The sequence below is a fragment of the Chelonoidis abingdonii genome, chromosome 1 (genome assembly GCF_003597395.2).
Source record: "Chelonoidis abingdonii isolate Lonesome George chromosome 1, CheloAbing_2.0, whole genome shotgun sequence".
NCBI lineage: Eukaryota > Metazoa > Chordata > Testudines > Testudinidae > Chelonoidis > Chelonoidis abingdonii.
In genome coordinates, this window is record NC_133769.1 from 128,590,696 (window position 1) to 128,616,842 (window position 26,147).

Genomic DNA, 26,147 nt, shown 5'->3' on the forward strand with positions numbered 1-26,147 from the left:
GCGCGCACACACACACACACACACACACACACACGGGCAGGGGGAGGAGCTGGGTGCCCGGGCCCCAGCAACGCAGGGACAGGGGAGGGGGCAGCAGCCCGGCCCCACACTCTGCAGCGGCGCCTGAACTGCCCCGTCTCTCCAGCTCCAGCCCTCTGCAGGCTGCGCTTGGCGGCGAGGCGCTCGGGATCCCCCGCCCCCTTCCCGGGCTATTTGGCCGCCGAGGAGGAGCCGGCTGCCCGCACTGGGGTTGGCTGCCTGGCCGGAGGAGCCGGTGCAGGGAATTGCCGCCTCGCCAGAGCCCAGAGGACGCGCCCGCCTGCAGGATCCCCCGGCCCGCGCTCGCAGCAGCCGCCGCGGGGCTTTGCCATGGCAGAGCTGTAAGTGCAAACTTCGGAGTGTTTTTTTCCGGGAGAGCCCCCCGCTCCTGCGGCCGCTCTCGGGCTCTCGCTTCACTCGGCTCTTCCTCTCCTGCCAGGAGCCCTCTCGTTCCCCTTTTCTTTGGCAGTTTTCCTCTCTGTGTTTTCCTGCCTTCTCTCGCTTTCTGTTGCATTTCTCCCCCTTTTCCGCTCTCCTCCCTCTTCTGCGTTTTTTCACTTCCCTTCGTATTTCTTCTTCCTTTTTTTGGCAGTTTTTCTTGCTCTCTCTTTCTTTCGGACCCCCCCCCCCTTGGGTTTCCTCTCTTTTTTTCTTTTTTGCATTTTCCATCTCCCTTTTCCCATCTTGCCATCCCCAACTTTCCCCTCCTCTTTGCAGTTCTACCTTCAGCCCTTATTGTTTTCTGCTTCCGTTTGCATTTTCCTCTCTCCCTGGTTTTCCCCTACCCGTCTCTCTTCCTTTCTTGTAAGTTTCCTCTCCCCTTCTATTTCCCCTTTTCCTGCTTCCTTGCAGTGTTGTCCCCTCCCCCGTCCCCCTTGTATCTTCTGTCTCCTATAGCAGCCGCATACAAGTCTTAAAAAGTACGAGGTAATTTTCTGTGTCCTTGAGAAGAGAGGTTAGAGGCCACTTTTGCCGAGCAGAGGAATCTCAGGCTCCTTTTTACTTATTTTCTTTCTTTTCTTTTCTTTTCTTTTCTTTCCTTGAACGGAAATTAGGAAGATTTCTTCTTCGCAACGTGGACTGTTTTGTTTTTCCTGTCCAGTCAGTGACGATTTGTTTGATGATTAATCTTTCTTATTCCTCTCCCCTGCCCCCACTCTCTGCTAGTAGAGGAGAAAAAAAGATTACAAGTAAATCTGTTTTGCCAGCAGGGAGTGGATCAGATTTTAGGAACAATGTGAGGAAAGCTTGAGTGAATCATGTACAATAACAAGGCTTGGAACTTTAAGGGGTAAGGAGGCAGATTTTGGTCCTTGGTTTAGGCAGCAGTGAAGATTGTTGTAAAGATCTGTGGCTATTGGTGATGTTTTGATATGGAATACATTTTTTTCAAGTTTTTGAGTCATATACTCCTGTGTGCTAACTCCTTTTGCTTCTCAATCAAATGTCTTTTTGATGTGACCAACAGAGCCACACATTAAATTGCAGGTCAGTATTACCCTTGGATTTGATCAGTGTTGTAAATATGAAGGAGATGGAGGGTACACATTTGGCATGCTCTGTGGAATAACACCTGTCACATCTTGCATTTGAACCCTTGCAAAGATATCAACGCTTGACATAATAACAAAAATCACCAGACGCTAATTACATCCATGACAAAGTGTGCTGTACTGTGGGTTATGAAGTCTAGCTTGTGCTTTACTATATTCTGCACCATATAGGCAGCACCTCTAGTTTAAATATGCCCTGAACTGTAAAGAGAGAGTAAACCAGTTATCTATTGATTTCTATGAAGATACCTTGTTAAAGATTTTTTTTTTAGTTTTGTTGTGTTATATCGCTAACATGGAGAACACTAACCTGATGGTCTGATTATATTATTTTAGAAAAAAAGTGTATAATTCATGAATAAAATGCTGACTACTTTACCTAGAATTGAACCAGTCAGTTTTAATCTTGGTTATATTGCATTAACCCACTGTATATATTTTCAGGAAATGTCATTACAAATTGATTTGTTGCCTCCTTTCTCATTTTTTGTGGGGGAAAGGGGTAGGGGAGTGGGTCAATATTTTCAGCAAATAAATTTTGTTTAGTATTAAAATTTTATTGTAAAATAGGTAAGACTTGACATTTAGAAAATTACGAAGCCATAAAAAAGCAATCCTCTCAGTGAAAGACAGCATAATGGTTCTGTTCTTGGGGAACAGAAATGATTAGATCTCATTTGCAGAGTTGTTCTGAAAGACATACTACTGAATAACAAAAATAATTTGTGTAGTGCAGTTCATACAGCTATCTAAGAACCTGTAAATCCACTTCCTCCATTCTTCCCTCGCTCCCTCAAAAGAGAAAAAAATCCCCATTGAAGCTGACCCTGCTTATTTAAACTAGTCAGCTAATAAAAAGATGGTTCTTTTGGCATGCAGGAGACAAAAAGAAAAAACTCTGAATGGGTTCACAGAAGACAGATTGGGAACATAGCAAATGCTGTTGGCAGCAAGTTTGTGAGTCTTTTTAAACTATATATTGGACTCCGTTCATTGGTGGTGTTTCCGGAAGTCTGAAAGAGCACGGATTCTGTTTCTATTTCTGCCTTGAATGGCAGTGGGAGCTTTACATAGACGGTACTCATCTGGTCTACCCATCTGTACCTGAGATGGTGTTGAGCTTTCCATTCATGTCTGTAAATTACTCTAAAATCATTTGTTGAAAGCGACTGCGTGCAAATTTGTTAGTATATTTGCTTGAAAATGACAGTGCCTTAGAATACTAGTTGAGGAACCGTATTTGTTAGAATATTCCATGTGTGTTCATGCACTATATTGTTTTTTATAAAGCTACAAAGTAGAAAAATTCCTGATGCACACAGTTTACTTTATGGTTTGCAAGTAATATACAGTACATGAGCTGATGGGATTTTAGTGTTGGCTTGAAACACTTGGAGACAGAAGTTCTTTTTACCCACAGAGCAGGCATGGCTTTGCCATATCAGTGCATACTTACTCATAATACCCCATCTGTATCTCGAACCTGACCTGAAGGAATAGTTCTATTTTTATTTCTTAGCTTTTTTTTCAGACACTGCAGAAAGGAGACTTATTAGTCCAAATTGCAGTGTGGAGAAATGTCTGCTAGGAACTAGATTGTGGTCATCAACTCTGATGCATACAATTTCTGATCTTATTGAGTCATGTCACAAAAATCATGAGATTGGCTTGAAAATCATGAAATTTAAAAAAATTAGTACATTTGGGGTTCTTTGTTTTGCTTTCTGGTTTCTGAGTCTTCAGGGTGCACTGAAGATAGCAAGCTATAATCTCAAATGTTTGCTTTTCTGCAAGGTTTAGGATCAGTCATCATATAGATTCTGATGATGTAGTGATTGGAGAACTAGTTACAGGAGGAAGACTTCGCAGAATCAGATCACTATACTGTATGTATGGAACACCTTTAGACTTGTAGTCATCCCTACAGCTAAAGATAACAGTGCATTCATCTCATGCTATCAGAACCCCAAATTCTACCTGGACAGTTAGACCAAAGTATTCAAACTGAGACACCAAAATAAGTGGCCTGACTTTCATTCAGAGGTCTAACTTTGAGTATCCATAACTGAAAATTTTGCCCATAACTAACTTGGAACTATTTCTGTTGGTGAAAGGAAATTGACATTATTGTCTCCTTTTTGACATTAAGAGGAGTTTGCCTAAATCTTCTGTGCATTGGCAGAATATATGGTTCTTTCTACAGGCCTGTGTCAAGTTGTGTGATAGCCTTGTGATATTCTTGGCTTTTAGATGTTGGGATGAGAGCACAGAATTTGCTTTAGATGGGACAAGAAAATGGGATTATCTACATCCCCTGACATGAATATTCAGTGACTCTTCCACAGTAATTAAAGCTCCATCAGTCTGTAGTGCTTCATTCATATCATTGTAAGTTTTCAGTTTTATGTTGCCACAGATAAGTGAAGACTTTGTTTGGAATTTGCCTGTGAGGACTTAAGCAGCAGTTCATTAGGAAACACTTACGTACATTTTAAGGAAAAAATGGATTGTTGCATTTCATATGCATAATGCATTACTGTAATCAAGTTACCTTTTAATTTAGCTTGTCTTATTTACTCTAATATTGTGTTTGAAAAAGGGATTATTCCCAACAAAAGAAATCTCAATTCTTCCTACAGTCCAGGATTATTGAACAAAATGTCTTGCTGTGCAGTATTGTTGTTGCATTCAATGTTGTATGATAACACATGTTATTCAGCTGTTGTTGATTCCTCAGTGGCATAGACTTCAAAGGAAGGCAGTGAAAGAGCCATGGCAAGAGAAAAAAGAGTTTAGTTTCAGTGGTCTGTACCATCCAGCTGTTCAAGTACTTTACAGAACTATCAGAGACTGTGCAGGCATCCAGTTAGGGCTGACAAGCAATTACATCTGGAAATGGAACCTACTTTGGAGGACCGCCTAGAGGGAAGCTAGCATTTAAACATTCCATATTTTATCAGCGCTGAGATCTTCAAAATCTCTTTTCAGTAAGGAAGGATGAGGCTCTTTGTCAAGGATGCCTTTTGATATAATATTGACTTTACGTAGTTCCTAGTGGTATTGTGCTCTATTTTATTTATGTAAATAATTTTTTCTTTACTTTACATGGCATTATTAGAATGAGAAGAGAAGAAGGAAAAAAACAGGCCATGTAGGGATGCCCTCTCCTCTCATAATCTAAATGATTGATTACACATATATTTTTTGCTAATACTAGAATTTTATTTATGTATTATTATTGGCTAAGTATCCCAAATGCTTACCAAAAAATCATATGGATTTAAAAATCAAACAATATTAATGAAAATCCTCATAAAACTAATACATTCTGCCAAAGACCTTGTGAAACAAAAAGTCCTTTAAACCTTAATAATCACAGCTAATTCTTTTATCGTCCTCCAGTTTGAGCATGGAGGATATGTTTCCTCTTTGTGTTTATTTTTCTCTGTTGAATTGTATAAGCTACATATTTATCAAATATATTTTCTCTATCAGTTTGGCTGTCTGTATATTGCAGTGCTGCTAAGCCCAAGATTTTACCTTGAGTTTTGTGATTTTTATTTGGTGTTTTACTTAAATTCCCTGTTCCTGGAGTCAGCTGATCATGTGAGCTAATATCTTTTATCAGATCAACTTCTGTTTGTGAGAGTGTCCTGGGACCAACGTGGCTACAACTACACTTCATCATTTTTGAACATTTGGGATCCGCAACATAGATGTAGTAACCTCTTCGCATTACTTATTTGTCTGTAGAGGGTTCAGTCTCCTGCTCTCAGTGCTAGTGGGAATTGTGTGCACATTGATGGGAGAACAGACTCAGTAAAGAAGGTACTTAAATTCCCAAGACTTTTATGATACTTTTTATATGAAGATGAAATTCCAAAATAAACTCCATACCATGCAGGTAACTCTGAATGTTATTGGTCTTTGCCTTTATATTTGTTGACTTCCTGATTTAGAATTTTCATGTGACTTTTATCCATTCAGTGGGTGGTTCCTTCTTTCAGGTGTCTATTGTAGTGAAGTTCTCTCTCCAGTATTTTAAGATAGTGGGATTTCACATTTGCTTCAGAATTTTAATTATATATTTATTTCCCTGTTGTGCTGTTGAGTGAATGTAGATGTACAGATACCATTCTTTTCTGCCTGAATTTTCTTTGCCTTTGCCTCTAGGTTCAAATTGGTAGTCTGAATTCATTTAATAGGGCAAATGTATCATTCTGATAGTTGTTCCACAGATAACCTTGTGTATTGTTAGCCCTTTCACTGCAACAATACTTAACGTGTGATGTTTTTAACAGACACCTTTATTATGACTCTGGACTATCCAGTTCTGAAGTAGCTGGGGCAGTTTCAGTGCTTTCTTTCACATTTGGAAGTTTAAAGTACTGCGTTACTTCAACTGAATTGAAAGGAAATTAGAGAATAATATCTTCTGGTCATTAGACTTTTAAATCACTTAACAGTGTTTCAGACTTCTGTTTTTAAAGGGGATTTAGAATCTTGCCAGAAACTATTTTTTTCCTTTTAAATTGTGGCTTTATAATTAAATTCAGCTGTTCCATAAAGCTGTGGGAGTGGAGAGGCAGGGGAAACTTCCACTTGCAAAAAGTGTACACATATTTAAAAAAAAAAAGGTAGTGTGATTTATAGGATAGAGCACTGGATTGGGACATAGGGCACTTAGGCCTTGTCTACACTGGCACTTTACAGCGCTGCAACTTTCTCACTCAGGGGTGTGAAAAAAACACCCCCCTGAGCGCTGCAAGATACATCGCTGTAAAGCACCAGTGTAAAAACAGTGCCGCAGCGCTGGGAGCATGGCTCCCAGCTCTGCAAGCTAATCCCCATGAAGAGGTGAAGTACGTGCAGCGCTGGGAGAGCTCTCTCCCAGCGCTGGCACTGCAACCACACTCACACTTCAAAGCGCTGCCAAGTTTCGAGTGTAGCCAAGCCCTTAGGTTCTGTTCCCAGTGCTGCCATTGGATTACTGCGTGACTGAGAGCAAGTCGCTTCACATTCTTGTACTTCAGTTTCCCCATATGTAAGATGTGGATAATGATACCAATATTTTGTAAACTGCTTTGAGATCTACTGATGAAAAGCACTATATAAGAGGTATTAATCCTTTGTTCCAAATAATGAGTAGATTTTTCTGGACATTTCGATGGTGGTAGTGTTTTGTTAAGATTGAACATTAAAAAATAACACCCATACAAAAACACCTAACAATAATTAGGCTTACAATAACTACCCAGCAGCATTAATACCGATGTGTAGAAAATTTAACCATGCCAGCCAGCAGCATTAAATAATTAGAGTTAACAATTTACCTTAGCTAGCAGACAACAAAAATGGAAAAACTCTAGAAAAACTTCATACTCCCAAATCATACCCAATTACATACCCTTGTACAGCACACAAAGGAGGTTTTGAAGTGAGAAGCAGTGTGATTCATCACTCTATGCTTAAGCAGAGGATATGAGCAAACCATCACCGTGGTTCCTTTGGACTCAGAATACAGGCAGAAGAAACGCAAAGGCAAAAAAACGGAAAGTAAGTTATCCAGTGTGTACATGTCACAATATTTCTGGGGACAAAAGGTAGAAAAAGGCCAGAGTTAATTGTTTGTTTGTTTTGTTTTTTTAAAGTTGCTAGCAATCTAGATAGGAGTTGTTTAAATGTGCTATTAGTTAATATTGCTAGCCATACAAACTTAACACTAATATCTATAGCGAGCAATGTTAATTAACACTAGTACTGAAGTAGTTAACCTTCAAATAGAAACGTATGGTGGCAAAAGTGTCTTGCCAATCAGAAAGTGACTTTTTTTTAAACACCTTACTCATCAGTGTTGCTCCCTTCGTTGGGCCTACTCCAAGTCCTGTTGAAGTCAATGGAAGACTTTTCATTGATTTCATTGAGAGTCAGATCAGGCCTTTACTAAGTAAAGTACTTCTGTGGTGTAGATTGGACACCCTGTGCAGGCCATGTGTTTCAAACGGTACTGACGAGCAAAGAAACTAATGGAGGACAGCAGCTGAGTGTTGTGCAGTGGTTCCGCCTCACTGTTGGATTGGAGAGAGGCAATCTGATTTTGTGGTGAAACCCTTTGCTAGAAACATTGTTCAAACTCCAGAACTGTAGGCAAACCAAGGATGAATTAGCAATAGTCTACAGAATAGTCTGACTGGAAATTACTGTGTTTTTAACAATTATTTCTGGCATCTTCTTTCATTCCAATAACTAATAAGATAGCAGCAAGCTGTTTAACTCTGCCCCACAAAATTAACTTTTCGTTTTGGCTTTAGACTGTTAGTGACAGAATACATTAAACCTAGTTGTGCTTTGCTTCGCCAAAAAAAGAACTTTGGGGCAAATTATAAAATAGGTAAATATTTGCACCCTTATTGTAATGCTATGTTCTGATGCACTTGGTAGCCCTGAAAGTGTAGCAAGCTGTTTTTCATTTACTTGCTCTCTCTGCCTAAGATAGCAAGCAAAAACTTACATGCTGAAATTCATTAGAGCAGTGGTTCTCAAACTGTGGGTTGGGATCCCAAAGTGAGTTACGACCCCCTTTGAATGAGGTTGCCAGGACTGGCTTAGACTTGCTGAGGTCCGGGGCTGAAGCCCAAACCCCACTGCCCGGGGCTGAAGCCTTTGAGTTTCAGCTTTGGCCCCCCTGCCCAGAGTGGGGGGATGCAGGCTTTGGCCCCCTCTCCTGGGGCAGTGGGGCTTAGCTGGGCTCAGGCTTCGGTCCTTCCTCCTAGGGTCATAAAGTAATTTCTGTTGTCAGAAAGGGTTGCAGTGCAATGAAGTTTGAGAGCTCCTGGGTCATAATTTCAAAGACTGGTGTATGGTAAAAGAGTTTTGTGAAGTTGGTCAGTGTGACGCAACTTCAGGAATCTTGCCACAGAACTTGGACTGTAGTACCACAGGACTCCAATGGTCCTTGATCTTATAGGAAGGTGAAGAACTTTTGATTCCAAATACCAATTGTCATCATGCTCTACTAGGGATTGGCCAAGCAGCGTAAGGAAGAGACCTATTTTTATACCTCTGGAACTGAAATAAAAGAAACCCTTTTATATTGAGAAATATCCAAGTGGCATTTTTTTCACATCTAATTTTTTTTTTTGGCTGGGACTAGAAGTTCCAAAATACCACAAGAACTACATTCATTGTAGTATTTCAGATGGGAGGACATGCGTATGGTATCCTATGAGAGACTTCCAGCTCAGTCTTGTAGATGTAAATGGGCAAGAGGTTTTGCGTGCTTATCTGATCCCTTTCAGGTTAGCAATTGTGTTCTCCCTGTCAAACTGCTGACCTCAATATCTGAGCATCTTCAGTTGTCACTATTACTGTTTGTATTACAGTAGCACCTAGAGGCCCAAGGTCACACTGCAGGTTGTAGCAGAGTCAGAAATAGAATCTCCCAGATAAGATAAGATTCATTATACCACGCTTTCTTTATCCATTGTAAATCTTCTCTCCCACATATCTTCCAGGTCTCTGTCATCCGATTACTTATTTACTGTATAGTCTACCTTTTATAATGTATGCTGAATCTCCTTAACCCCTTCACTCTTGATTACACTTTGCACCTGCTATTGTTCGATTAACACTCAGTGCATTCAGCAGCACAGTCAATCCTTTCTGCTCTTATGTATCCTGAACTTTTTGCTATTTCTTTTACTGGGAGATGTACATAATGTATATGAATGCTCTCTTGAGCACCTCTTTTGTCATGGTCCTTGCTTCCTCCAGTATATGTTCTCTCTTCTTCCTCTGAGGAGACTTGTTTGTTTCTAGCAGGTCTTTCCATCCTCCTTTGAAAAAACTAAAGCAAAGAACATTTTAGCAGTTTTTTCTCTTAGGTCCTTCACTGACCTTTTGTGTACTTGATAAAATTGTTTTTCATTTTTCTTCGGTTTTCCTTTAATTTTCCACCTTTGTTTATTTTTCAAATGTTTTCTTGTAAGTGTTAACTCGCTCCGTTTTACAACTACATACGTAGTATTATACCTCTTTGCCTTGAATTAATTTTAATTTAATACAGAAATTACTATGGTGTGTAAATATTTTCCGTATGTATTACTTTACATGCCACACAATAATATTGATCAATAATGATGGGTAAGAAACAGCATACATTTCCACTTTCACCTCCCCCAAATTAACTCTAGATCTTGAGAATTAACCCCATATCAGAGTGAAGAGCATTTTAATTGAAGCTATTTTGCAACCTCAGTTGTAGGACATGTTAATAAAAACAGATGAAAACTACATATCATAGGATGACAAATGCAGAAGAAAATGGATTGGATGCAGTGGATTTCAGTGTAGGGGAAAATAAAATAGCAAATGAGATACTCATGGTATCTGGCAAAAAGTTATGACAGGTTATTCATGTCAAAATCATTGTTGCATAAATAGAAGGGGAATGTGGGGAAAAAAACCACTAAGTGCCAGGAATAAAAAATAAAATAAAAATAAACTAACATCAAAATTCAAATGCCAACATTTCCTCAGATAAAACATGAACTACTCTAAGTATAAATGTACACGTTTGGTTTAAGAACTCTCTAAGGAATTCTTCCTACTTACTGGATATTAATTACTGAACCTCAACTCTCACAAAAAAAAATAAAGCTTTCTACTTGGAAAATAATCCTGAAAACTACTCTTCGAAAACTTTATATTTTAGCTAAGCACTTTCCTTTGTATTTTATTTACAGCTGTGAACAATGGAAAAATAAGAATCAGTTTCATCAGCTCTTATTTGTCCCCATGACTTGGAATACCTGTGAGTCCTAAGCTACAGTAAGAGATTGATAAGGACCTTAATTATACCAGAAAAGTGACATTGTGTGACTATATGGTTCATAAGACTGGGAATGGAAGAAGCTATTAAGTTGTTCACCTCTAGGTCACTAGTTCAGATGCTACCTAGGTCAATATTATGACCAAACCTTGTTACCATTTGATTGCTGTCCTGCAATCAATGTCAAATGAGTTGGTCTCATTCAAGTTTACAGATTACAAAAATTGCCACAATTGTTTCATATTAATTCTTATGTTGGTAGTCTCAGGAGAGAGGCATAGAAAATGAAATATACTTTCTTCATGCTGAAAAATTGAGCATCAGACTTGATTTATGGAGAAGTAACAAATATTCTCCATTTAATAATCTTCATGTTACTGAGCAATGTACCTGCTCCCAGATCTGTCTACCAGGCATGTGATGCTTTTGTACCTCAATCGGCTTCAACGTGAGACAGTTTGTATGGACAGTTTCCATTGGATTGAACGCTCGTGATTCTTGGGACAACAGGTTTATTGGGTAAACATGACTTAAAATCTTGGACCTACATCTTGAACCTAAAGAAGCTAATCACATTTTTTCCAGCAACTGACATTTTTCATGAAAGATCGAAAAGACGTCTTTGCTATGTCTGAATAACAATGAGAAGTTTTGCCCTTTCACTGAATTACAAACCTCTGTACGTGAGTAAGATTTATGATTGCTCCAAATCATCATAGACTTTAATTGAACTGATTACGTGCTTAAGGTTCAACACATGTGAAAGTGTTTGCAGGATCATCCATCTCAAACACATGGCTTCTGAGTTGCTTGAGAACTGCTCTTTCAGCCTGTCAGAGAGACTAGGTGCGTGAGGTGATATTTTTTTATTGGACCAACTTCTGGTGGTGAGAGACAAATTTTCATGCTTACAGAGAGGTCTTCTTCAGCTCTGTCTAAGCTCAATAGCTAGTCTCTCTCACCAACAGAAATTGGTCCAATGTAAAATATTACATCACCCACCTTGTCTCTCTCTAATATCCTGGGACCAACATGGCTAGAACACTGCATATTTTCAGCCTGTTGTTTGTCTAAATTGTTGCTCTAGTCCAATTGCTTGTCTCCACTTTTGTACTATCATAAAATATTTATTTTAATGTGTGAATTGGGCAAAAGTGGATGACTAGATTTTGTGTGGGACGTTGGTATGAATATGTAAATATACGCATTCAGGAAATGCTTTCAACTCTTGATACACTCTTTAGATTTTCACCATTGAATGTGTCTATAACAGACAATGTCATTAGAGAAGAGAGTACCTTCTGACCAGTTGTTATCTGAGAGATTGTACAAGTTTTTCAGATGTCATGAACAACTTGTATTTTTGCTTTGGATGACACAATTTCAAATGAACCTCTCCATTATTTGCCAGCATAACCAGTGTAAGTGAAATAGCATACAGTTATGTACTATTTTTTTAAGAGAGCAAATTTTTCTCTTGCTCATGTTCGCATGAAGCCATACAGCAGAAACCTCCTTTTACCTGCAATGCGAATGCAAATAGAAGTATAACAAGAAGGGAGGATTATTCTGTGATGACCAGGATATCTCACTCTCGCCTTTTCCCATCTGTTACGCTAGGAGGTTACTCCAGCTTTAAGGTGAAGGGGGTGGATAATGATGTCACAGCTTGACAGCTGATGGGTTGTCTTCCCTTTTCCCCTATCATTAATTTGGATCTTATTTCTTAAATAAATCAGAATACTGCATGTAACTCAGGCTCTGGCTGCGGGGCTAAAAATAGCTTTGCAGACATTCAGTCTTGGGCTGGAGCCTGGACTTTGAGACCACCCCTCTTGCTGGGTTTCAGAGCCCGAGCCCAAATATCTACACTGCTATTTATAACCAGTAGTGTGAGTCCTGCTAGCCTAATTCAGTTGACTTGAGCTTTGAGACTCACTGTTGTGGTTCTCTTTTTCTGCAGTGTAGTCCGATGGGACTTGCCAAGGCTAAAAGGAGCGTGTGTGAGACAGAACTGGGATCTGAAGCCTCCTTTCTTGAGTCCTAGTGCAATGACTTAACCGCAAGGCTGCCTTTTTCTTTCTTCATTCTCTGGTATAAAGTGTACAGTTGACCCAGTGTTTACTGACTGTAGATTGAAATGGTCTTTGCTGATTACTGTTGCATGCTAAGTGTTAGAAGATGCAAACACCTAATGTTTAAACTGAGGCATAGGGAGAGTCTTTTCATTCTGTCTGTACAGTGGGGTCCTGGTCCATGACTGGTGCTCCATGCACTGCCACAATATAAATAAATAATTAGCATTGTAGAGAAATCATGTAAATCACATTTCCTCCCGGTTCCCAGCACTACTTTTGCAGATGACTATGGTCAGGTCAGCTGATGAATCTGTTAAATACTTTTCAACTGTTCAATGAAAGCAAATGCATTAAATTAACGACACAAACTTCAAGGCGTCTTGTACTTGGATAAGGGGTGGAAACAAAATAACGCTGAGCAAGGAGGGGATGTGCTCTGTATTCCTAACAGTAACTACCTTCCTTTCAAATTGGTAGAACTTTGAGGAGAAATAAGTCAAGTACTTTCATGGGCTATGGAAAGTACAGTAAAACAAACGGTGTGCCAGAGCACTGTGTGATAAACAAAACAAAGAACAATATTGAAACAGGTGATAAAACATGAGACATATGGCTTGTACTTGCAAAACAGCTTAATGATAATGGCAAAAGAGAGCTGCCAAATTTCAGTCTCTCCTCTTCTCTTCCCCCGCCCCCCAAATTGGAACACTTTTTTTTCACAGATCCTAAATAAATGTTAAAACCTTAATTTCCTGATCGTTAGTTGATTCCAGTTGTGTAACTACACTTCTTTCTTCTCTCTTGGTGTGTTTTGTAGTGCTCATCGCTGCATTATTTGAGCACTGAGCCACAGTTTTATGTATACACATTTATTGGTTTTGACTTTTGGTTAACTATGTTAGTCTACAGGACTAATCATTAACAAATGCACATTCAAGCCAAATGAGAGATCATATCAGCGTTATAAATTCTAGTTAGTGGTCTCTGTAATACAGTAGAACTTTGCAAACATAAACATGGCTAACTTGTACTTTTGCACATATAAATGGTGGTCTCTTTTGGACTTTTACCAATATTTAATAGTAGAGTGCTGGTATGAGTTCACAAATGACTAAGATTGTTCTTGTTTACAAAATATTTGACAGTAAATGAACTACAACTGTCAAAGTCTTGTGATTTGATTGTTCTGTGACATAGCACATTTGAATTAGCAAAGATGTGCTAATTTGCAGTCAATGTCCATACCATTAGTGCAAATTAAGGAGGCTGTACTTTTTATTACTGCATTGTTAGTGCACCTTGTTGATCCTAGGTGTTACAATGGTGTTACTTTTACACACAGAGCATTTGCCAATCATTGTAGTAGCTAGGCCACCAACTCTCTGTGCTGAAGCTTCTGCATTGTTTTTCCTCTGAGATGGAGTGCATTAAGAACTAGTAACCAAACCCTCAGTATTTTGTATTGCATTTGATTCATGTATTGTGTGTATTGCTATACTAAACTGAATTTGAGAATAATCTTGCAGAGTATAAGAATCCTCTTTTTATCATGAAAAGCTACTATCCATAGACCTCCTTTTTAAAACGGGAGGGTGAGTATTCCCATGTTAGACTGACTTCTGTAAACTAGTTTTCAATAAAGAAAATTGGACTTTCACTAATTATTGAGGCACTGTTGTTAACCTTAACATTTGCACTTAAGGCTGAATCGAACACCCAGTAAGGTCATCTGAAGTCTTTCCATTAATCATAATGGAGTTAGACTGAGTCTTTAGGCAGAGTATACTGTATTTAATATATAAAGAGGTTTAATCCCTGCTTTAATCTTGTACAACTATTACTCTTTGAATGCAAACTAAAATACTACTCGTGCAATAAATTCTGTGTAGGCATTGAAGTCTGCCCACAGATCCTCAGCCTCACAATGAGCTATGTCTACACTACCTGCCAATCGGCGGGTAGTGATCGATCGCCGCTCACTTTGCTGTTGACTCTGGAACTCCACCGCGCGTGAGAGGCAGAAGAGGAGTCGACAAGGGAGCGGCCGCAGTTGACTCGCTGCCGTCCTCATGGCCAAGTAAATCGACCTAAGATATGCTGACTTCAGCTACGCTATTCGCATAACTGGCTTGCTCTGTCTTTGTCCCAGGCAGCAGAGCCCAGACCCCTTGACCACCATCCTCCAACTGCCCTTGCTCCTTGCCCCACCCCCACCTCCCTCCCTGAACTCCTCCTGACTGCGCCACCTGGAGCACCAGGTCTGATGGCGCTATAGTGGTGCCCCCAGCTGGAGCTGTAGGCATGCTGCCCAGACCCTGGGGGGACTGAGGGAGGGGAGCAGAAGGGGAGAGGCCAGGGGCTAGCCTCCATTTCACTCACCGTGCTGCTGGAGAGTTGGGCTGGCTCCTCCGCAAGCCTGTCCTGACCCTGTTCCCTGGCAGGACCTTGGGGGCCAGAGGGGGGAGTCCTGTGGGCCACATCCTGTAGTTTGTCCGCCTCTGGTATAGGGTGTCAATGTTGCCTTACCTTACAATTCCTTGGTTAAGTTCTGGTATTGTGTGTGGTGGGGGGAATAGTGGAGCAGCCTTAATTCTGAGTTAACTAAGTCTCATTTTTTCATTTAAAAATAAGAGTTTTATATTAAATGAGCTGCTTGCACAGCATTAGCAGGTACATAGTCAAAGAATAGCTTTAGGTGTTGGGTTATATATAACTCCAATAATTAGCAGTGTTTTGTTGGCATATGATTTTATGAACAAACATACACACTTTCTGGAAGATATTCTAACATAAAAATTAAAAGTTGAGGTTTTAAAGTACTGAAGTATCTGTACACATCCGTATAACAGAAAGGCGTGGGGGGGAGTAAACAGCTGTTCGAATATCTCTGTATATATGGTATCTTCTGTAGATCAGTGAACAGTGCAAACTAAGGGTATGTCTACACTACCCGCTGGATCAGTGGGTAGCGATCGGTTTATCGGGGATCGATATATCATGTCTCATCTAGATGTGATATATCAATTCCCGAATGCACGCTTGTCGATTCCAGAACTCCACTAGGGTGAGTGGCGGTAGCAGAGTCGACAGGGGGAGCTGCGGGCGTCGATCCTGCGCCGTGAGGACAGGAGGTAAGTCAAAATAAGATACTTCGATTTCAGCTATTCCCGTAGCTGAAGTTCTGTATCTCTCATCGACCCCGCCCCCTAGTGTAGACCAGGCCTAAGGAACCTAATCCTTTTTGTTGCATCAGGCACTACATATGTGTGGTACTTTAACTGCACTGATTTTGTTTGTGCTTGTACATTGTAGCTGGAATCGCCTGTACACTAGTGACAGTGGGGACAGTTTATAATCAGGCTGATAACACATTGTAATGTAGGTTTAGGCACCCACGTGATTTGTATGGAATGAAATCTGAGCTGGTTGATTTTGCTGAAGTGAAAGCACCGATGTTTGACTTATCATTCATGATAGGTCAGCTGATGCTTTCCTTTCAATCCAGAATTGTGCTCTGTTTTCTTTGTTCTGACAGACTTGCCATTGACCCTTGATAAGTTATTTATGAAGAGGTGTTTTCACTTAGGATTAGGCATTTGCTTTGACTTAGTAAATACACTAAATGCATTTTCATTAACAAGGCATATACAATGCAAAACTCAAAAAAAAAAAAAAAAGCATTGGTGCCTGGTTTATTGTGTTGACGCTTTGGAATATGTTGGAAAATATACAAAACATTGAACTGTATTATATTTTGCCTCTCCACTAATTAATACTATCCCGCAAAAAGTAAATTATAGGAACTGCATGGTTGCAGCGTATGCAAGCTTTTATCTTTAGGTTACTGGCTCAGATCTGGCCCGAGTTCATGGTGTCTGAAATGTAGATTTGGTGTCCTGTGTTTTGAATTCTTAAAGGTTTCAGGTCCACTTCCTAGAAGAGAAGTGTGCATGTCACAAAACTATCACCACAATTGGCTGTAACTGTATCCCTTTATTGGCCGTTTCATAAAATGCGGCGAAGAATTTAATAGATATTTAGGGTTAATTACGCTCACTCTTAAAAATGGTCTTTCCAAGTTAAGGTTGAGGTATATAAGCTTCCCCTCAGTAAACAACCAACACTTCCATTGCCTGTGGTGTTCCTTCTCTGTTGATAACCGGAGGGCTACTAAGGCTGTCAGCTCAGCCCTTCCCATGGGCACCATAGTGTATTTGTTAAAAGTTTCATGTAGGGGGAACCCTTCCTTCAATTTTTTAGATAATGCTCAAATATTCCAGGAACTGAAATTTTTCATAGTGAGTGATACTTTGCTTCTATGCAGCATCAGACAAGAAACTGTATTTAGGAGAGTTTGCTATAAATTATCACGTATTGAAATTCCCTATAAATTATTTAGGTGGACTTTTTTTTTCCTGCCAGTCCTTGCTTTACTTAATACATGTATTAATTACACTGTATCTAATATTGGCTGCCTATATTGGCATTATGTATTTTAATCAAAAGAACAACAAGAAGGAGCAGTTTAAACCCCTGTACTTCATGCGTAAATACACCTAATTAATGCCATAATAAAGAGTCAAAAATATGGACCCTTCCATAGAACAGAAGCAACAAGACCAATCTCGTAAGCAGGTGTGCTGCATGCTTGACCGACGCTGCAGACAAGAAGGCAATTGCTAATAATGGATCCAGAATGTCAGGTCTGCTTATTCAGACACTAGTTCCTTTGTAAAAAGCAACACCCACTCTATTATTCTTTGTGCAGGTTACAGACTGTTTCACAATTTCATGTGACAGCCAAGTCTGTCTTTTACTCACAATATCTTTTGCAGTTATAGACATGCCCCACTCCTTAGGCAACAAACTTTGGCCTTTCACAACTACTGACTACAAAGTAGTAGTAGAACAGATATTATAAACAAAATTATGGGGATATCTGATTGATGCCTTGTAATTAGTTCTATGTTGTTAGAACTCAGTTATGAAATTAATTTTCTAATGAAGCTGTGCTGGGATAGAATTTGTTAATAAAAGTAATGACACATAACTTTGAGAGAGAGTAATTTTAATGCGACCTTTGTGGATTGGTTAATCTTTCAAATGGAAATTCACCCTCTTCATCCTTTATATATGCACACATTTAGTGACTTGAGAATTATGCTAGAGAAAAGTGACACTAGAGCAAGCAAACCAAACTAAAAGAGATTCATTTTTGCATTCCCTCACATTTTTCTATATAAAATGTAAGTTGGCAGAAAATTATGGAATTGAAGACTTGGGGCTCCTACCTATAAAAATCTTGGCCTAGGTTAGGCTCCAAAGTTATAGTTAGCCATTCTGGTAGGGTTTACAGACCCTGTGCTAAGGCTAAGGGAGTGGTAAAGCAATATTGGGCCAAAAGGCCCTGCCCCATAGCAGCTGCAGAGCATTCTCCACATGGAGGACCTGCTAAAAAGGGAACTCTGACAGTGAAATGGGGGTGGGGGAGTTAAGGGGAGAGTCCCAGAAGTGGCATCCTGACTGCCTTCCTGCAGTCAGAGCAATCTATAAGGGAGGTGTCTGAATTGTGGGTAAGACCTGGCCAGGGCTTGACCTTTTTTCCCCCTGACCAGTTCTCCTGACAAAGGGGAACAACCGGACAGTGAAAGTTTGCTGGAAAGCCCCAGCTGATTATCTGAATTGTTGGGATGCTGTGAGCAACCTTCTACTGAGAGGGAAGCAGAGGGCTGGGACTGTGCTCCAATATGAAGAGAACAGGGGAGGTAGGAAGTGGACTAGGGAAAGCCAGTCTGATATATCTGCTAAGAGGGATCTGAGACTCTCCCCACCTCTTTCACCTTGGGCACCTGGGCTGGGACCTGATAGGGAGGGAGGGCTTGGTTCTTCCTACCCTTCTCTCCTCCTCCATCCAACTGAGAGGATGTGGGAAGTACTGGGGGATGACATCCTATAACTCACCAGGCCCTCTGACTGTCCAACAAGGCCACCCCAAGACAACTGCTTAGCTGTAGCCTGCCAGGCCCCCAATGAAGCCCCTGACAGGCACCTAAATAAGTAGTCTGATCTTCAAAAGTGCGGAGACGCCTGTCTTTACATACCCAATGCTGAAACTCTTGGCTCTGCATTTCTGGGTTAGAAGGCAGCAGATAAGTGTATTTTATAGAACCTAAAATGTTAATCTCCAGGGGAAAAAAGGCAGTGGGCAGACGAAATACTCTGGCACCCTCTACTGATATTCATAATTATTGGCATTGGTAATACTGAGGTGCATGCTTCTGCTTCCCTTCTCTAAATGACAGGTAACTGGTGCTTCTGGCTGCTGGTGGAGTCACAAAGAGCAGCAGCTTTCCAGCATTGTAATCTCTTGCAGACCCTGTAAATGGCCAAGGCTTGATGCAGCTGTTTAAATTAGCTTCTAGTATAGGCAGTCAAACTGGCTGGTTTATTTCACTAAAAGTTAATCTAAAATCCAAGAAAAGAAGACTAGCTGTGGAAACTTAAGGGATGGATTTTCAAAAGCACTCAGCATTGGTCTAACTGTTGAAATCCTATGGTAAAACTCCTTTTGAGTTCAGTAGGAGTGAAGTTATCCCAGTGCTGAGTGCTTCGAAAGTTCTACTCTAAGAATACAATGTAATGGAAAAATGACTTGCAATCAGAAGATGCCATAACAAGCCAGATTGCAATGCAGTGCAAACAGATTTTTTTTTTCATGTAGGTGGTGCTGGAAAAACATGCCATTAGCTTAAATTTGCCTATCATTTCACTTGATTTTTGAGGCACTTGTGCATATGTCCTTCTAGAGAAGGTAATAAAAAAGGATGATTTGGGAAGGTAGAGTAAGTGCTATAGGTTCTGTGGCTTTACCTTTGTAAGGTAATATAGACCCTGTACTTGCTTCTTTGAGCAAAATTAACTGGTGTGTGTGTGGGGGGGGGTACCTAATGATATCTTGAAATACTGTCAGAGTCCTCAGCTGAAGGAATGGAAGTAATGGAATAAATGTTTGCAGTAAAGTTCTGGAAGTTGGAGAGAGTCAGGTGGAGGGCACTTGTTACTGGGGGCAGGGGGGAAAATAGACTAGTTGATGCAGCACGAGCATTTGGAGGCCCCAAATTACTGTTCCAAGCACGGGCACTCAGTGAAGCAAAGACAATTGGCATTTAACTATTTTTTTTTTTTTAATTTAGCTTTAAACAGCTGAGCATCCTTGCTTTTCTCTTTACACATCTGTGAATGGGAAAGAAGCCCATGTCTTTTCAAGTTACATTAGATGCTTCAAAATATATGTATCATGTTGCCTATGGAACCCTATTTCTTTTTCAATGTACATTTTCACTTAAGAATTTTACATGCTCTTTGTGACAATTGATGTACATCAGTTGTACAGCTTGCGTTGTTTTTTGGCAATCTTCTTAAAATGAGCTAGGTTAAGATATCTATGTCTGACCTACAAGTGTTGGGATCTTATTTTAAAAGCCCTTCAGACATATCCAACTTCTTTTGCTTTGTAGATCTATTTTTAATGGCTATTCTCTCAGCATGCTAATTAGTTTAAAAGATATAATAAATATGGTTACCATTCTCTTCAGGGCTCTTTGTGCTAATCAGATAAAATCAGACCATAGAGCATACTGTAGCTTCCTTCCTTGCTGGGAAGGTTACAAGTTCTAGAAAGATGGTGCCTTTGCCCTTTTGAAAACATATCTGTCATGTATCTCTCAGGTGTAAAACAAATCTATGTTGGCATTCTACTTGTTCTGGGTCTATCTGTCTAAATGCTACAGAACAGATGGTTAATTCAAAAACAAGGGTATTAAGGCTGGGTAACTAAGTCTAATCCACTAAAAACAGGGTAACTAGAACAGACTTCTGTGGTCAGAAAAAAGCTGCTGGGTTTGTTTTTCATTTAATGTTAAAGTAAAATTCAGTGCTAGATGTAAATGCAAATTTATTTGATCAGAGTTCTTCACATTTTCACTGTTCTCATAGCCTATGCCCTGTAACACTAACCTGCTTGCATAAAGTTTATCTTAGGGGTTTGGTAGGGGGAGAAGAGAGAGGATTAGTCAAAATCCTTCGCTCGTCTAGACTTGCTCATGTGGTCCAAGGATTTAAAAATAATAAATTGGGGGAATGCTTGTTGACACACAATGGTTTTGAGATACATTGGTACCTAAAGGTTCTCTTCAACTTGCAACACAGCTAAAAAAAAATTTTTTTTTTTTTCCTCTCTCTCTGTCTCTCCTTCTGAGTTACCTATTCACATTGTCAATGAAAGGTAGAAATAAACAAAATGTAAACTCTGGGAAGAGACAGCCTTGGATTCACAGGCAAATGCATTGTAATAATAGTTATTTTACATACTAGTGCTAGATTTTGAGACCCAAACTGACCATTAGGATCACTTAGTCTGATCTGCTGCGAAACACAGAATAGAATATAGAATTTCACTGCATTATCCCTACATTGAGCCCAATAATGTAAAGATCTATATGTCCCTTTCACAGCAATACAAATGTTAAAGCACATGTTCTGCATCCCAGGTAATACCATGGGCAACCAAATGCAGTGCTGTGTTACACTAAGCTGATGCATAAAGGCGGATTGTCTTGTCATGTTCTGTACTAACAGTGGGCCTAATCCTGAGGAGTTAAATTGTATATTTATATTTAATTTTTCAGAATTTGTGATCTGTTCATTATTTAAATATAAATGTGGAATTGGTATTTATGAAAGGTGTCAGAGTGATGTGTGAAAACTGAAGCACTCTGTCCATTCGAACATAAGAATAGCCATACTGGGTCAGACCAAAGGTCCGTCTAGCCCAATATCCTGTCTTCCAACAGTGGCCAGATGAAGAGTGCACCGAGGGAATGAAACGGAACAGGTATAGATCAAGGATCCACCTTTCCAGCCCATTGTCAGCCTATGGCAAACAGCAGGTTAGGGAACCTCCCTGCTCATCCTGCTAATGCCATGTGTTTGGACCTATCTCCTGAAGTTGCATCAGGTTACTTTTTGAACTCTGTTATGTCTTGGCTTCAAATATCTCTGGCAAGGGTTCCACCACAGGTGACTGCTGTGTTGTGTGATAATACTTCCTTTGTTGTTTTAAACTGCTGCTGTTTTCAATTTGGTGTCCTAGTTCTTGTTGTATGAGAAGGAATAGAATAACAACTCCTTATTTACGTCTCTCACACAGTTTTGATTTGATAGAATCTATCATGATCCCGCTAGTTGTCTCTTTCCAAGCTGAAAGTCCCGTATCTTACTATCTCCTCATATATTATTGGCGGCTGTTCCATACCAGTCATTTTTGTTGCCCTTTCTGATCCTTTCCAATCCAATGTGATCTTTTTTGAGTTGGGCAACACGAATCTGCGACTGACATATTCAGGATGTAGCGTACCGACGGTTTAATATAGACGGCCAAGTATGGATATTCTCTGCGTTATTATCGTGCCTTTCTTAATGATCCCAACACTTCTGGTTGCTTTTTGATTGCTGGCTGAACATTGAGTGAGATGTTTTTCAGAGAATATCTCAGTGGCTCAGTCTCTTCTGAGCGTAAAGCTACTCAAGACCCATATTTTGTAAGTCGCAATAGTGGGATATCGTTTTTCCAAGTTGTGCATACTTACATTTATCAACATTGAATTTCATCTGTTATTTTGTTGCCCAGTCACCCAGTTTTGAAAGATCCTTTTGTAGCTCTTTGCAGTCTGCCTGGGCCTTAACTATCTTGCGTAATTTTTGTATCATCTCCAAATTTTGCAGCCTCACTGTTGACCCCTTTTTCCAGATCATTTATGAATATGTTGAATAGGACTGGGCCCAGGACAGACCCCTGGGGGACACCACTATTTACCTCTCTCCATTCTGAAAACTGACCATTTATTCCTACCCTTTGTTTCCTATCTTTTAACCAGTTACCAATCCATGATTCTACTAATTGAATCTATCTCCCCATGTTAAGTATCCTTACACCTTCTATGGGTCATCTTGATTATCACTTTAAAAGCTTTTTTTTTTCTCCTGCTGATGATAGCTCATCTCAGTTGATTGGCCTCTTACAGTTAGTATGGCTACTTCCACCTTTTCATGTTCTCTGTATGTGTAAATATCTTCTTGCTGTATGTTCCAGTCTATGCATCTGATGAAGTGGGCTGTAGCCCATGAAAGCTTATGCTCAAATAAATTTATTAGTTTCTAAGGTGCCACAAGTACTCCTGTTCTTTTTGTGGATGCAGACTAACACAGCTGTTACTCTGAAACCAATCCATGAGAGAACCTTCCCTCTTATCCCATGACAGCTTACTTCGCTTAAGAGCCTTTGGTGAGGGACCATGTCAAAGGCTTTCTGAAAATCTAAATATATCCACTGGATCCTCCTTGTCCACATGCTTATTGACCCCTTCAAAGAATTCTAGTAGGTTGATGGGGCATGATTTCCCTTTACAAAAAACATGTTGACTCTTCCCCAACAAATTATGTTCATCTATATTTCTGACAATTTTGGCCTTTACTATAGTTTCAACCAGTTTGCCCAGTACTGAAGTCAGGCTCTACTGGCCTGTAATTGCCGGGGTCACCTCTGGAGCCCTTTTTAAAAATTGGCGTCACATTAGCTATCCTCCAGTCATTTGGTATGGAAGCTGATTTAAATGATAGGTTAGAGGCTACAGTTAGTAGTCCTCCAATTTCTCATTTGAGTTGGTATTCACCCAAGAGTTCTGAAGCATCTGGTCCTGGTGAGTTATTAACGTGTACAGCAAGGACTGCAGTAGAGTAAAGTTGGCCAGGTAGTTTGATTCCCATTACCCTTGAATAGCCTGAGGGTAGGATTAGCCTTAAGTTTCAGTCCTTGTCAGCAGGGAAGTTCACTTTATTTGTTTGAAACATAGCAAGTTTGCTGTGGAACTTTTTTTTATAAAATGTTTCAACTAATATTTTAAAATTGATTGTTACCTTGTGATTTCTTTAAGAAGCACTCCATTTAAAAACTTTTCAATTCTGCTTTTTATTTCTAGCCGGGTCCAAGGCTGTTTCAGTGACAAATGTAGGCTACTTACAAACCTATCTACAATACCCTGACTCTTCTGAAGGTAGCTGTTTTGAGAGTGCCATCTCACTCTTTCTTCCGACTCCCCAGAGTCCCTTAACAACTAGTATTATAGACTTCAGGAGCTGTACCAACCTGCTTTGCAGTTGGCAGGAACAGTTTGCTTGGGTCGTCGGGAAGTAAGTCTGTCTGTCTTTCAGCAAATGGCTGGAGTGCCAGTTACAGTTGTAACACCTCTATAAATAGTTCTCTTAATAAAGAGCCCATTTAGTTTTAGAACCATGGGGTTTTGTTATTACCCAGCATATGGTACATGAACTAGAAGCCAGACACACTGTTTGCAAAGTGGTATTTCAGTTGTCAATGAGCAACTTGCAGATGAAATTGACAAGCCAGTTCTTTAACTTGCAGCTAGGGGCTTCTGTTTCCATTTCTGAGAAAATTCAGATTGGTGAAACTAGAATAAGCATTTTCAGCTTTTGCTTAAGAATCTTTCATAGAGATATCTTTATGATTAAAAAAAATTCCAGAGTTCTTCTGTTACTATGCAACTCTGGCTACCAGTGGGCTATCTTAGCAATAAAAACAATTGGGTCATAATGTGTTAGTGCCTTTATGTCTAGTGGGACTAGTAACAAGGTGACTTTCAGTTTACCACTGTTTGAATTTACAGTGTAATATGAATTGAATGCTAGCTGCTTATAACACATGTAACTGTTACCCTATCAGTGCTCCAGAATCTGCCAGCTAAAACACAGTAGTATTTCTAGAACATCACTGGCTGTCTAGTATCACCATGGCCAGTCTGATACTATTGCTTTATGATTTGTGAGAGGATGCCCATCTCTGTGAGTGAAAATGGGAAATGTAACAAATAGTGAATTGATGGGTCAGAGGTCTTATTAATTTAGCTGCTACTCCTAATTCCCAGGGAAATGGATGTGGGGTCAAAAAATACAAGGAATGTAGAGTTTTGTTTTAGGCTTTGAAATCTTTGTTTTTAAAGATCCAAAGTCAATTTCCATGGAAATGGAAAGTTTGGTCTTTCACTTGTCAGCTGCAGCAGCTGACTGCTTGCCTGTAGAAAGTTTATAAAGTGTTGTTTTTCTACACTATAGCTATAGGCTTTCAGCATCACAGACTAATAGTGTTGGTACAGCAGTGTTACATGTTTTAGTGGAGGCCTGGAAGGGTACCTGGAATGCTTTCACTTCTATTTTCCCCCCTCTGTTTTCATGGAATGCAAATCTGATATCTAAATATTCAGTTTTTGCCAAGTAATCACCTATTTGTATTTTTCTGTAAGTTCTGTTTGATCCTTGCATTACACAGAAGTGTGTGTATGCATGTGTACATGTACATATATTACTGTTTCTACTCTTCTTGTCTTTTTCTTAAAGCCTTAGGTTCAGTTTAACCGTATGACTCTGATACCTGTCTGAATTCTGATTGCCTTCCCTGTCCAAACAGATTTGACACCACTAAATACTGATGTAAAATGGACTGATACTGAAGAAGAGCTCTGTGTAAGCTCAAAAGTTTGTCTCTCGCCAACAAAAGTTGGTCCAATAAAAAGTACTGCCCTCGCTCACCTTGTCTTTCTAATATCCTGGGACCTGCACAGCTACAGCAACACTGCATGTTAGTATACAGTGGCAGAAATGGCTTTATCTGCACCAAGTGGGTAACAGCAAGAGCAGGTGACAGAAATCTATCTTCCAGAAAAGGCAGTATAGGAAATGATCACTTTAGATGGCTCCTACAATGGAATGGTGGATATGTTCTCTGGGATATCGATAGAGAATATTCTTGTACTCTGTTAATGATAAAACTCTACTGTACAAGGCAAGAGTTAACCAGAGAAACTTGGCAGGCTCTCCTTCATGGATGAGTGACTCTGTTAGTTTTGTGGATAAGGTAGCTATTCTAATCTCTTCTTCAGGTTCAGGATTGTCACATGACCAGTTGCCACTGCTCACATTTTTTCCAGTTACCTTGGAATGCTATACCTGTGACCTCTGCTGTCACATTGAGATGAATTTGTGCCCATGAAAGTCATTATAGTTACTGTTTGAAAGTAATTAACCGTTACATAGGAGGAAGAGAGGAAGGTATAATATGTAAAGTATATAGGGAATATTACAGTGAAGTTGATGCAAAAGCTAAAATAACGGTTTTAGTGGTAATCCATTGTGCAGACAGTGCTAGTGTACTTATCTGTAGCAAGTACATCCATATTTGAGTGGGATAGTGGTATGGGGAATGGGAGTTCTCATTGAACAGTTTCATTTATATCTTTAGTCACTGATATTGCAAAAGGTGCTATCCATGTAGAACCCCAGTGAAACCAATGCAGACACAGTGATCTCCCTACATGGAGCTAATATCAGGACTGAAGCATTAAATTCTTAATTCTTCATGATCGGGACTATCCTGTATAAATGATGTTAGGATGTGAATGCTTCTAAAATACAAATGATTCTAGCAGTTTATAATTACAAACCAGATTTCAAAGAGTGCTCCCGTTACTTTTATTGGCCCAATGGTATGACAATTTGAAAGGTGAGAAATCATTTAAA

General features: G+C 39.8%; 1 protein-coding gene across 1 annotated transcript in view; it reads left to right on the top strand.

Annotated features, from left to right (window-relative positions):
• Positions 1 to 97: 97 nt before the first annotated feature.
• RASSF8 (Ras association domain family member 8) overlaps positions 98 to 26,147 on the top strand; it is a 146,115-nt gene continuing 120,065 nt past the window's right edge. Inside the window, exon 1 of the mRNA XM_032767266.2 lies at positions 98 to 380. The gene's annotated coding sequence lies outside the window, so the exon portion shown is untranslated. The remainder of the gene's footprint in view (positions 381 to 26,147) is intronic.